This window comes from Spermophilus citellus, assembly GCF_964194105.1.
Source record: "Spermophilus citellus genome assembly, chromosome: 4".
In the NCBI taxonomy this organism is placed as follows: Eukaryota; Metazoa; Chordata; class Mammalia; order Rodentia; family Sciuridae; genus Spermophilus; species Spermophilus citellus.
In genome coordinates, this window is record NC_138185.1 from 25223476 (window position 1) to 25236777 (window position 13302).

Genomic DNA, 13302 nt, shown 5'->3' on the forward strand with positions numbered 1-13302 from the left:
AGAAGGGAAAAAAAAAAAAAAAAGCATTTGCAACAGTATTTCAGTGCAACAGTATTTCACTCTGATAGCTACATAGTCTCAGGTCATAGAGACTAACATATTTAATACCGCCCAGTTACTCTAAACTCCATTCTACTCACAGGTCTATGCAGAACACCCCAAGACCTTCAGGAGCTGGTTTCTTTCTGCTCACCTTCAGGGTCTCCTGTGGAGTGCTACAACTTCATGATGCTCACAAGGTAATGCCCACTGTTCCAGCTTCCAGTGTCACACAGCCCAGATTCAGAGACCCAGGGCTGCTAGCAATACCACCCTTCAGGAACAGGTGTGGGGGTGGGTGGGTCCCTAGTGAAAGCCTAGACTGCAACCCCAGCTGTGGTCCAGCTCACCCACACCAGGAAGCAACTGCTGATCTGCTGAAGCTTACCTGAGAAGGTGGGGCTGCCTGGGGGATGGAAGGGACAAGGGCCCCTCCCCCTCCTCTCCCAGTGCCCTTCCCCAGACTTTTCTGCAGACAACCTCCAACCCTGCTGCCTTTTCCTTGGGACTGGGCCTAGGGAGGATGGCAGACTGAGAACTCTACTCCTCAGGATTGGCTCTGCCCCTGCTGCCAGGCCTAAGTCTCCTAGAAGATTCCTAGCTCGGAGCTGGGCAGGGTGGTACCTGCCTGTAATCCCAGTGGATTGGGAGGCTGAGGCAGGAGTTCAAAGCCAGACTCAACAAAAGCCAGGTGCTAAGCAACTCAGTGAGACCCTGTCCCCAAACAAAATAGGGCTGGAGATGTGGCTCAGTCATTGAGTGCCCCAGAGTTCAATCCCTGCTATCCCCCCCCAAAAAAAAAAATTCCCAGCTCTAGAAATAAGATACCTTTCAAAGGGAAACCCAAAGACAAATTCCATTTATAGCCCCACAAAAATGTTCACCCTGTATGTTGTTCCTGTGGTTGCTTTGGGGTGGTGCTAGGATTGGAACACAGGGACACCTCCATGCCAGTCTACCAATGAGCTAGATCCTCAGCCCAAATTCACCAGTTTCCAAGTCCCATAGACAATAGATGGGAATTTGAAAATTTTTTATGTTCAACAATTTTTAATGTTCAACAATTAAACATTAAAAATAAAAACAAGGGCTGGGATTGTGGCTGTGGTAGAGCATTTGCCTAGCTTGTGTGAGACACACAAACTCAAAAAAAATATTTTGAGTCCATCTACAACTAAAAATATTTTTTTTAAAAAAAATGAAAACAGGCCCCAGCATGGTGGCACATGCCTAATATCCCAGTGATCTGGGAGGCTAAGGCAGGAAGTTCAAATATTAAGGCCAGCCTCAGCAACTTAGCAAGGCCCTAAGCAATTTAGCAAGACCCCATCTCAAAAAATAAAAAGAGCTGGGGATGAAACTCCTTGGTTAAGCACCTCCTGGGTTCAATCCCCATTACAAAAAAAAAAAAAAAAAAAAGGAAAGAAAATGGGACTGGAAGTGTAGCTCAGTAGTATAATGCTGACCCCACCCAATACTAACACGTGATAAAAATGAAAACAAAAAAATATACTGAAAGCCTAATGGAGACAGGCGTGATGGCACACATATATAGCCCAGTGACTTGAGGGCAGGGACAAAGGCAGGGGCATTGGAAATTAGAGGCCAGGCTGGGAAAGTCAGCAAGACCCTGAAAAATAATTAAAATCTTAGAAAGGGTGGGGACATAGGTCCCAGGTAGAGCACTTGCCTAGCATGTGTGAGGCCTTGGGTTCAACACCCAGTGCCACCACACGCAGGAGATGTAGCTCATTTGCACAGCATCTACAGACCATGTGGGAGGCCCTGGGCTCAGTTCCCAGCACTAGCGGGGGGGGGGGGGGGGGGGGGGATTTTTTTAAGAGACAAGTTCAAATAGAGGGGTTGGAAGCTTAGGATATCACCCAGAAAGTATAATATAAGGAAAAGGGCTGGGGATGTGGCTCAAGCGGTAGCGCGCTCGCCTTGCATGCGTGCGGCCCGGGTTCGATCCTCAGCACCACATACCAACAAAGATGTTGTGTCCGCCGAGAACTAAAAAATAAATATTAAAAATTCTCTCTCTCTCTCTCTCTCTCTCTTTCTCTCTCTCTCCTCTCTCACTCTTTATAAAAAAAAAAAAAAAAAAAGCAAGAAGTTCCAAGAAACCTCTATCAAGCCAGGGGATTCAACATCTGATGGAGAACTGTTATGAGCACAGAAATCTTCAGGGAGATGGTGATCAAGGAATTTCTCCTCTGCCACACGGAAGGCAGATATGCCTCTATACTACCAAGACTTTTTCTCCAAACTTGAGTTGGAAATTATAACCTTTTTCTGGACCCCCTCAGACAAACACCTGGTCAGCAGCAACCTCTCACCTCTCCCAAAAGGAAACTTTTCCCCTCCAGCTTCCTCCCTTTCTCACTGAATTTTCTACCCCCATCGAACTTTTTTTTCTTTTTGTACTGGGGATGGAACTCAAGGGGCTTAACTACTAAGCCACATCCCCAGCCTTTGTTATTTGAAACTTAGCAAGTTTCCTTGCTAAGTTGCTGAGGCTGGCCTCTTAACTAATCCTCCTACTTCAGCCTCTCAATTGCTGGGATGACAGGTGTGCACCACCACACCCAGCTATCAGTCTTTTTTTTTTTTTAATGGACACAACACAATGCCTTTATTTTTATGTGGTGCTGAGAACGGAACCCGGGTCCTGCTTGTGCTAAGCGCTCAGCTGAGTTACAACCCCAGCCCCCCAGCTATCAGTCTTAAGAGAGCTGCATTTCTAATTTCCTGCTCACAATCCCAAAGGCTACTCTTTGCTCTCACAATTTTCAAAGGTTGTAAAAGACAGTTTTATGGAAAATTTAGTTTTGAGTAGGAGGAATAAAAGGCAAAGAGCTAGGTTATATGTATAATAAGACCAGGCAGGGTGGCGCATGCCTGTAATCCCTGAGGCCCCAAGCAACTTAGTGACACCTGTCTCTAAATAAAATACAAAAAATAGGGCTGGGGATGTGGCTCACTGGTTAAGTGCCTGAGTTTAATTTCAGGTACAAAAAAAAATTGTATAATAAAACAAAAAAATGGGCTGGGGATGTAGCTCAGTGGTAGAGCATCCCTGAGTTCAATTCCTAATACTATTAAAAAAAAAAAAAAAAAGCAAGCAGGGCTGGAGTTGTGGCTCAGGGGTGGAACACTTGCCTGGCCATGTGAGGCCCTGGGTTCAATCCTCAGAAAGGGGGGCTGGGGATGTGGCTCAAGTGGTAGCGCGCTCGCCTGGCATGCATGCGGCTGGGGTTCGATCCTCAGCACCACATACCAACAAAGATGTTGTGTCCGCCGAGAACTAAAAAATAAATATTAAAATTCTCTCTCTCTCTCCCCCTCCCTCTCTCCCTCTCCCTCTCCTCTCTTTAAAAAAAATCCTCAGAAAGGGGAGAACAGTGAAAGTGGGTGAGGAAGGGGGAGAGTCACAGTCCACACTGTTGGAATGAATGAATGAATGAATGAATGAATGAATGAATGAAAAAAATCTGTGAGTGAAGTAATGAGACCAGGCCAGGCGCAAGCCAAGCAGGTAAGAAGGGAGGGAAGCCAATGGTCTTGTCAACTAAATCTCTCTTCCCTCTAACAGTGACCTGTCTGCCCTGAAGCCAAACCCAATGGTGACTGCTGGGCCCTAGAATCCAGTTGAGATTAAGTCCCTTGCCACTCTGCATTCCTTACAACCTGTCCCTTTGCTTAGGCAAGGCTTACCTGGGTCCTGGCTTTCAGGTGGGATGGTGAGATTATAGGCCATATCCAAATGTCTAAAGACTGTAAATGATTTTTATTCATATCAAAAAATTCAGGGGTCGGGGGCAGTGACTAAGGTACAGCCCTTGCCTAGCATGCTCAAGATTCTGTGTTCAATTCCCAGCACCAAACAGCACGCACACACACACACACACACACACACACAAAGTGAATGTTGCTTGATGGAGGGAGGGGTACACAGGTAGAGGCAGAGGTAATGAACTCAAGGCCCCATGCTATTAGGCAAGTGCTCTACCACTGAGCAGGATCCTGGGTCCCTCAAGGTCTATTGAACCCTGAGCTTCTGACCCTACAGACAATGGGCTTTAAGTAATACTAACAATACTTAGCCCCCCTCCCCAAGTAATTTAGTGAATGAGCAACTGCAACTAAAAGCAAGCTCTAAGATGGGCCTGGTGGCACACACCTGTAATCCTAGCTACTCAGGAGGCTGAAGCAGGAGGATTGCCAAGTTGTAGGAAAGCCTCAGCAACTTTGTAAGACTTTGTCCCCAAAATTAAAAAGGGGGCTGGGAGAAACCAGAAGCTACCTTAGTAGTGGAGTATCACTAGCTTCAATCCCCAGTACTGGAAAAAAAAAAAAAAAAAACTAAAAGGCCCTTGAATTCCACTTAATCCTCCTGGCAGCCATGCTGGGTAGGAGCAAATTTGTATGTATCCACTTCCCAAATGGGAAGGGCTCTCATGAAAGGCAATTTACAGTAACAGCCGTGCTGAGTGGGGTCCTTCTGCATGCACCAGGCCACTTTCTCCAGTCAGCCAGCCTCATCTGCATTAGGCTTCTATCCTCTGAAAAGACAAAACCTTTCCTGGTTGGGGGTAGGTAGGAAAGTGTCATCACCATGATGCAGAAGCAACTGGATTCCCCAGGGCCTCAGTTCCTTCACCTGCAAAAGGCACCCCGTGAGAGCATTAGCCCCTCCCCCAAATCAAGAAGTCCAGTCCCCTTGCAAAGGAAGAGTGGCCTACAAAATAAATGAGGAATTCCATCCTTCAGCATGTAACCAGAAACCACCCTGAATTCATAATATTTAACAATTTAGAAAAACAAAGCTGATCCCTGATACTGATAAATGTTGCACCCAGAGAGCTTCAGGTTTAACAAGGACTATGTAGGTAAAATGGATAAGATGTCTGCAACTGGAAGTAGTATGGTCAGCGTGGGAGCTTCTCTGGGACAAAGGAATCCCAAGGTAAGTTTTCCTGGAAAAACTTGTCAAACCTCCACTGTAGCAGGTCCCTGGGGCTGCAGTGATGAAGGAGACAGGCTTCTGTTTGCCACAGGGCCCACGTGGCTGCAGGAAGAGAAGGAAGCAGCCTTCCTCACCCCATCTCCCTTGCCCCTCCCTCCTCTCGCCAGCACCCAGCTCCCAATACTCTCTTCCCATCCCCCAACCTTTGCAAGGGCTGGAAGTTAAGCTATGGCTTTAGAGGATGTGGCTGGCCCCCCAACCTGGTTCCTTTGTCTCAGCCCTCTCCAACCCAGGAGGAAAGGTAAAGATCTCATGGACTCTGCAATTACACCTTCACAGTTGGCCCCAAGCTTGGAAGGGGCGGAGTTAAAAAGGGTCCCAACACATAAAAAAACCATGGCTCTTTCAAAAGGGAACAAAGGCGGGCCTTCCTGCCAACTCCCCCCACCATGGACAATGATTTGGAAAAGCTTGCACAGCTAAGAAAGGCTTGGGGGCACCTCCAGGAAGACAGGAAAAGGAAGGCCTGGCAAGGGGTGCCTCCCTCCATCCCCAATTCTCCACTTATACCACCCTAAAGAGAGGGGTTACTGGTTAATAACACAAACATTAAATTCCCTCGTGCGCTGACCCTTTGCCAGGTACTGACTTTTTCCAAGGATGTCATACCTAAAACTCAAAGGAAACTGGAGGACTAAAGAGGTTAAATTACACATGAAACTGGCTTCACCTTCACACAATCTGAGATTGGAGTGTTCCTATTTCACAGATGTAAAAGCTGAGGCACAGAGAGGGTGATGGCCTCGCTGGATTTGAACACGTGCTCAAGACCTATGGCTCCTTAGGGAAGCCTGCTTAACCCGTGTGCTAGTTAATAATGCCTTATAGCAAACATTTATTGAGTGCTTACTGTATAGCAATGCTAAAACAGATATGGTAGGACTGGGGGTATACCTCAGTGGTAGGCCCCTTTTCCTAGCATGCACAAAATCCCGAGATTAAATAAAGAAATATACATTTCAATACGGGGGCAGGAGGCTCAAATCTGCTACCAGGTTCCCAAGGGCCAAAAAGAAGCACCCAAGGCCAGCCTGATGAAGGAGGGCTGAGTAAGGTCAACGTCCTGGGAGGAGCAGGAGCTACCTCCGAAAACAATTGCTAGCCAGTCTGCCCAAACCAACATTCTGAACTCAGAGAGGGCAGTTCAAAGTTCGTAGTCTGCCCTGGATTCCCTTTAATCCATGCATCCCTCAGCCTGTGGGTGGTGGAGAAGGTTCAGGAGCTCTGCATGCCTGCCTCCCAGCGCAGAGGACCGCGATGGAGAAGGCTGAGGACCCGGCACTCCGGCCACAGGTGAGGCTTCAGCAGGAAAGCCTGCGCCCAATGGTAACTTTCTCTCTCGGTGCTCAACCTCTGCTCTTTGCTGCCTTCCACTTTCTCCTCTAGAACAATAGGGGAGAAAAACTACCTCCAAACGATGACACGGGCACTTAGCTTTGCTTCTTGGTGGGGGGGGGGGGGTGAAAGTTGAGGCCTCAGTGTGCGAGTTTGGAAAGTGGTGCCCCGGAAGAAGGCTAAGAATGGAAAGTGAGCCCCTGGGGCAGGCGGCGCAGCAGGAAGCACCGCCCCCCGCGGCTGCTCTGGGACCAGGTGTGCGCAGGAAAGCGCATCCCGGCGGCTGCGCATCGCCTGTCGTGGCTCAGCTCCGGAGGACTGAGGACGCCCCTCTGGCTCACGCCCGGGACCCGCGAGGACACGGTGACCCACCTTGGTCCTGGACACACAAGCACCACCCTAGCCCTTAGGCAGCGGGACGGTCCCTCTCCTGAATGCCCGAGCCGGACCCACGCCCACCTCCACAACACACTCCCTCTTCCTCCTCCTCCCCAGACTCCGACGGGCTCTCCCCTAAGACCAAGTCCAGGTAAGGACCCCCCGCCCGGGTAAAGTCCCTTCTGACTCCACTCCCGGGGAGGGCACCTCTTCCCTAGATTCTAGACCCCAGAGAGGCTGCAGCCGCTCCCTGGGGTCGGAACTCTCCCTCCCGGCTCTCGGGGTACCAGGGTAGCCCTCCATGCGTGTCCCCTCCTGGTAAGGCCAGCTCCCGTGTCCCGCTGGCCCACCACCCCGCGCGGGGTCAGGGGACCCTTCCCCACGCCCCACCCCTCAGGCCAGGTCCGCGGAGCGGCGGGGATCCCTCCCCAGGAGGTCCCGGGCGTCCCCGCGCCGTGCGGAGCCCCGAGCTCGCTCCCACGAGCCGTCCGCGCGGGGTCGCGAGCCTCCGGGGCCGCGGGACGCTCACCTGCCGCGGGGCTGGCTCGGGCGCGGCTCGGTGGTCGCTCCGCGGGTCGGGACCGGCGGGCGGGAGGCGGCGGGCGGCCGCGCCGGGCGCTGGGCTAGCGAATCTCCGGCGCCGATCGCCGAGCTACGTTTACTTGGGCCACTTAACCCCCGCGGTGCCGGCGGGCGCGGCCGCCCGCTCGCCCGCCTGCCAGGGGGCCGGTGCCGTCGTCGGGGGGCGCCCGGGGCGTCCACGCGGGCCGAGGCGGCCGAGCTGGGGGCGGCTGCTGCGAGGGAGCGGCGCGGGCCGGGCCGGGCTGCGGCTGAGGGTGGGCAGGGGGCGGCGCCGACTCCCCTTGTAGCCCCGGCCCGGCCCTCGCCCCGCCCCCACCCGGGGCCGCCCCCGCCGCAGCCACTCAGAGCCCGGCCGCGGCGCGGGGGGGAGCGGACGAGGGAAATTTGAAATCACTCCGGGAGCCTCCCTCCGCCCCTCCTCCGCGGGCACCGCCTCTCGTCCCCAAAGGCCTGTTAAATCACCGACGGGGATAACCAGCCCGAAGGGGACTGTAGATACCCAACTCTGCTCCCTCTCCAGCCCCCCACCCCACTCCAGACAGATCTGGATGCGGGGCCCAGAGAGGGAAAGGCCCCCTCTGAAGTCACACAGCAAGCAGTCTCCGCTTCACCCTCACCTCCAGTCAGTCGCAGTGCCACTGGGGCGCTGCGATGCCTCTCCAGCTCATCCCGCTGTGGACCCTCTGACTAGCCCTTCCTCCCTTCCACCCAACTAGGTCTTTGTCAGCCATCTTTAGCGGAGGGGAGGGGAACGCAGAGAAGAGGCCATCAGGTCTCTGGCTGCCTGGGTTCCCAGGCCCTGCACACATCCTCTCCCTGAGGAAGAAGCCCGACTCCATGAGCACGTCTTGGTTGCCTCTGCCATTAAATGGGCATTGTATTATCTGAAAATGGTGCTTCCTAATATTACCGTTCCTAGTATTTATATTTATTTATTTGTCTGCTAATTGTCTCCACGTATTAGACTGATGACAGGATCAAAGTAGACGCTCAATAAATAAGTCTTAAACCAGACATGGTGGCACATGCCTGTAATCCCAGGGTCTCCAGAAGCTGAAGCAGGAGAACTGCAAGTTCAAGGCCAGCTTCAGCAACTTAGTGAGGCCCTAAACAACTTAGTGAGACCCAATCTCAAAATTAAAAATAAATAAATAAATAAAAAGGGCTCGGGATGTGGCTCAGTGGTTAAGTGCTCCTGGATTCAAGCCCCCATACTAAAAAAAAAAAAAATGTGTTAAGTGAATAAAGGAATGAATGACTGACAGGAGAGTCTACAAGACCCTGTAATGAGCTAATGCTGCCTTCCTCTTCAGGTATCTCCTGCCCTCTCCCCTCTCTGACTCCATTCCAGTCTTCCCTCCTCTTTGCTGTTTGCAGTTTGGACTTGCATGGCTGTTCCTTCTACTTGGACATTCTTTTCCCAGAGCACTGCATGACAAACTTCTCACCACTCAGTTCTCTCCCAAAAGGTCACCTTCCAGAGAAGTTCTTCCCAACTGCCCCACCAAACCACCTCCCCTCTCCATCACTACTTTTCTATTTCATTCTGATCAGGTAGCTCTTAGAGCTGGCTGAAATTGATTTGCATATTTGTTTTCTTGTTTACATGGTTCTACGTACACATTGTAAAGTTCATTCTAAACAGGCAGGAACTACATCTGTCTATCTTGGGTTGATGCAAATTTTCTTTCTAGTAATGATGGGGGGAGGGGAAGCCCAGTACCAAAAGGAGCTGGATACAAGTTTGTTGAATGAATGAAGGAACACAGGTTTCCTGCCTTCCGGGCTCTAGGTCTGAGTAAACCCAGCTTTCTCCTTGCCCTGTGTGTGTGTGTGTGTGTGTGTGTGTGTGTGTCTTTCTGTCTGTCTGGGGCTTGAACCCAGGGCTCACTCATGCAGGGCAAGCTCTCTACCACTGAAGTACATGCCCAGCTCAGCCCTTCAGCTCTTTTATAAATTTGACTTTTGGGCAGTATTTCACTAAATTGCCCCGGGCTGGCCTCAAATTTGTAATCCTCCTGATTTCAGCCTCCAGAGTACCTGGGATAACCGGCAAATGGTGTTCCTAGCACCTTGGCCTCCATGCATCTCTTGCCAGTTAGTAATTAAATGAGCAAATGGCAAAGACTTTAGAAGTTGCTAAAGTGTCTAAACTCACTGGATATTTTTCTTTTTCTTTTTCTTTTTTTTAAAGAGAGAGTGAGAGAGGAGAGAGAGAGAATTTTTAATATTTATTTTTTAGTTCTCAGCAGACACAACATCTTTGTTGGTATGTGGTGCTGAGGATCGAACCCGGGCCACACTCATGCCAGGCGAGCGCGCTACCACTTGAGCCACATCCCCAGCCCACACTGGATATTTTTCTACCTAAGAGCCCAGGAAAAGGCTAAGGAGACTTGAGGAAGGAACTGCTTCAGTACCTGCCTCCTTCCCTGGAGGGCCTCAGGGGGAGGAGCAGCAGGAAATTCTTGGTGTTGGGGACAAACACCCAAAAGTATGTTCCCACCAGGCTTGGTGGCATCTGCCTATAATCCCAGTGATTCAAGAGGCTGAGACAAGAGAATGGCAAATTGGTTGTCAGTGTGGGCAATTTAGTGAGACTCTGTTTCAAAATAAAAATAAAAATTCCTGGCTTTATAGATTAGTGGTAGAGCACTGTGGATTCAATCCCCAGTACAAAAAAAAATAAATAAATAAATAAATAAAATAAATAAAAGCGTATTATTCTGGTCAATTGCTACAGGGAGACCAATAAAGATGATAAAGAGGATCTCTTCTCTCTCTCTCTTTTTTTTTTTTTTTTGGTACTAGAGATTGACATCAGGGGCACTTTACCACTGAGCTATACCCCCAGTCATTTTTTTTTTTAATTTCTGTATGAGGGTTTGAACCCAGGGGTGCTTAACTACATCCCCAGCCCTGTTTGTTTATTTATTTATTTTTGGTGCCAAAACCTGGGAACAAATTATTTTTTATTTTGAGACAGGGTCTCATTAAGTTGCTTAGGGCCTCTCTGAGTGGCTGAGGCTGGCCTTGAACTTGCAATGCTCCTGCCTCAGCCTCCTAAGCCACTGCAATTATAGGCATCCAACACTGCACAAGGCCATTCATTTTTATTTTTAATTTTAAGACAGGATCTCGCTAAATTGCTAAGACTGGCCTCACTTGCAATCCTCCTACTTCATCCTCCACAGTTGCTGGGATTACAGGGGTGTGCCATCACACCCAGCAAGAAGGGGATTTCTTGGGAAGACTTATGGTTTAGCCCCACCATCTAGGGAAGGTCTATGTGGAAAAAAAATCTCTATGAACTTGGGAGGCCTGGTGGACCTCTGCTTTCTGAACATTAAGCCAAGACCTGCCACCCCGAACAGGATGTCTGTGCCACCAAGGAGAATGCTGGTTCAGATGGCAAGGGGCTGGGTGAGCTGAAACAAGGCAGGCACTTCTGGGGACAGCATAGCCCTAAATCCAGGAAGAGCAAGGATCTAAATGGTCTTGGTCCTGGCACTCAGAAAGGATCATAACCATCAGGAGAATGGGTGGAAGGAAAAAGGGCCTGTGGCCTCCCCAGGGCACAGAACTTCAGTTTGCAAAGGCCTTTGGTTGTATTTGCCATCTTATCTGAGCCTCACATCCACCCCACTGGGAGGCAGGGGAAGGGTGTTTGGGGGCCCTATTTCAGGTAAGAGGACTGAAGGACAGAGGGACATATACAAGGTTAATCAGGGGTGAAGCCAGACTTTGAGCGAGCAGCTGCTCTGTGTGGTCACCTCAGCATTTACTTTAAAACATATCCCATCAGATCACAATCATTATAATCATGAAGGTGATCAATGTACATTAAAGAGATAAAAAGTCTGTGATCTGGACTGAGGGCATGGCTCAGTGATAGAAGGATTGACTTCCTAGCAAGCACGTGATCCTGGGTCCTATCCCCAGCACCAAGAGAGAGAGAGAAAAAAAAATCATGAATTCTTGGGGCTGGGATTGTAGCTCAGTGGTAGAGAACTTGCCTAACTAACGTGCATGAGGCCCTGGGTTCCATCCTCAGCACCACATAAAAATAAATAAATAAAAATAAAGATATTGTGTCCATCTACAACTTAAAAATATTTTTAAAAAATCATGACTTCTCTGTACCAGCTTTACAACCTTGAAACTCTTCTATAATTTAGAAATTATGACCAGGCACATTGGCACACGACTGTAATCCCAGCAATTTGGGAGGCTGAAGCAGGAGGATTGCGAGTTCAAAGTCAGTCTCAGCAACTTATCAAGTCAGTGAGACCCTGTCTCAAAATAAAATACAAAGTAGTGCTGGTTCAATATTGCATTTGTCTTAAATTATACTATCATCTTTTCGGTTTTTAGAGCCCCAACGGCAGGTTGACAGGTTTTTAATAATATCTATGAAGTGATTAGCACAGTAGATCATAGGTGCTTAATATAGGGCAGGAAGTTTATTTTGGGCAGGATGGGTACCAGGGATTGAACTCAGCTGCACAAGACCAATGCGCCACTTCTCCAGTTCTATGTTGAGACAGGGTCTCACTGATTTGCTTAGCACCTAGTTTTTGCTGAGGCTGGCTTTGAACTCAGGATCCTCCTGCCTCAGCCTCCTGAGCTGCTGGGATTACAGGCTTTCACCACAGTGCCCGGCAGGCAGGTAGTTTTAATGAGCACAAGACCACAAGACATGTCTCAATTTCTTCATCATTAAAATGAAGATAATAATTTTACCTACTTCAAAGGGTTATAATGAGAATTATACGACCATATATATATGTATATGGTCGTATAATTCTCATTATATATATAATTATATATATATATAAATAATTTCAGACAGTGCCTAGCTCACTGGAAAATAGCATGAAAGTGCTGATTAAATAAAAAACTATATCGTTATCAATAGTGAACACGTGCTGTTCCCCACTGGTTGAACATTCTCTTTGCCTCCTCCCAGTGGAGATAGCTCTGTCTGTCCCTTGAGCTCCCTGCTACTAAGTTGAGCCCAGTTTACCTCTGGGTCTACAGGCAGTGTTGGGGACCGTGAGCTGTTTTCTAGTTGAGGAAACTGAGGCTCAGCAAGTGGAGGCAGTTTGTCCTAGAGCCACCTCTGTTTGGTGCCAGAGCAGGGAGTGCCAGCTGGAGCCACCCCCCTCTGTCACGTGTGACCCCCCACCTTATGTACTATGCAAAGGAGCTTGCCCTCAGTCCTCTGGCCACTCTAATTGGAATAATAATAAAAATTAGTAAGGCTGATTCCAGGGGCTGTGGGGCCCCGGGCTTGTGTGTGAAAGAGCCCATTGTGAAGTGCTGGGTCTTAATTGTGGTGTCATTAGCAGCCACCTTCATTTGCAAAGTGGGTTTCTTACCTTTCCTTTTCAACAGGAACACCCAAAACTCTTGTTTTCTCCTTTTTTTTAAAATCTCAAAATGGGTCATTGAACTCTTTTATATAAATGTTCCTGACTAGACAAGAGCACAGAAGAATATGTTCAGGTAGCGCTCATCAGTGTCTTCTTTTCCTTTCTCTCTTTGTGTGTGTGTGTGTGTGTTTGGGGGGGAAGTGCTGGGGATGGGACTCAGGTCCTGGCCCTTGGTAGGCAAGTTTCTAGCCCTGAGTTACACCCCCAGCCTCCTGCAGTAACATTGACATTGACTCATCCACATTGAGGTTCCTGAGAGCAAGGACACTTGTACCCCATACTGGGCATTCACTAAATTTTCCTTCCCTGGAAGCTCTCTGTCATCATCTCCTTACCCTGCCCTCAGGCAAACCAGCAAGTCACCTGGACTTGGCTTCCCTTAACTTTGAAAGTTCAGACTTGACCTCTGGAGGGAAAGCATGGCTGAGGAGAGGTTCGCAGCCTTGATTCTGTTCTCCTGCTACCTCTGCTACCCCGCTGAAGGAACATGGGCAAGTGTCTTGC

General features: G+C 49.3%; 1 protein-coding gene across 4 annotated transcripts in view; it reads right to left on the minus strand.

Annotated features, from left to right (window-relative positions):
- The window catches only part of DNMT3B (DNA methyltransferase 3 beta), a 54770-nt gene that overhangs the window by 32345 nt on the left and 9123 nt on the right, over window positions 1-13302 (minus strand). For 3 of the 4 annotated variants that reach the window (XM_081289164.1, XM_081289163.1, XM_081289165.1), the window contains exon 1: window positions 7311-7840. The exons of the other annotated variant lie outside the window; for it this stretch is intronic. The gene's annotated coding sequence lies outside the window, so the exon portion shown is untranslated. Of the gene's footprint in view, window positions 1-7310; window positions 7841-13302 lie in introns of those variants that run through there. 4 annotated transcript variants of the gene reach the window in all.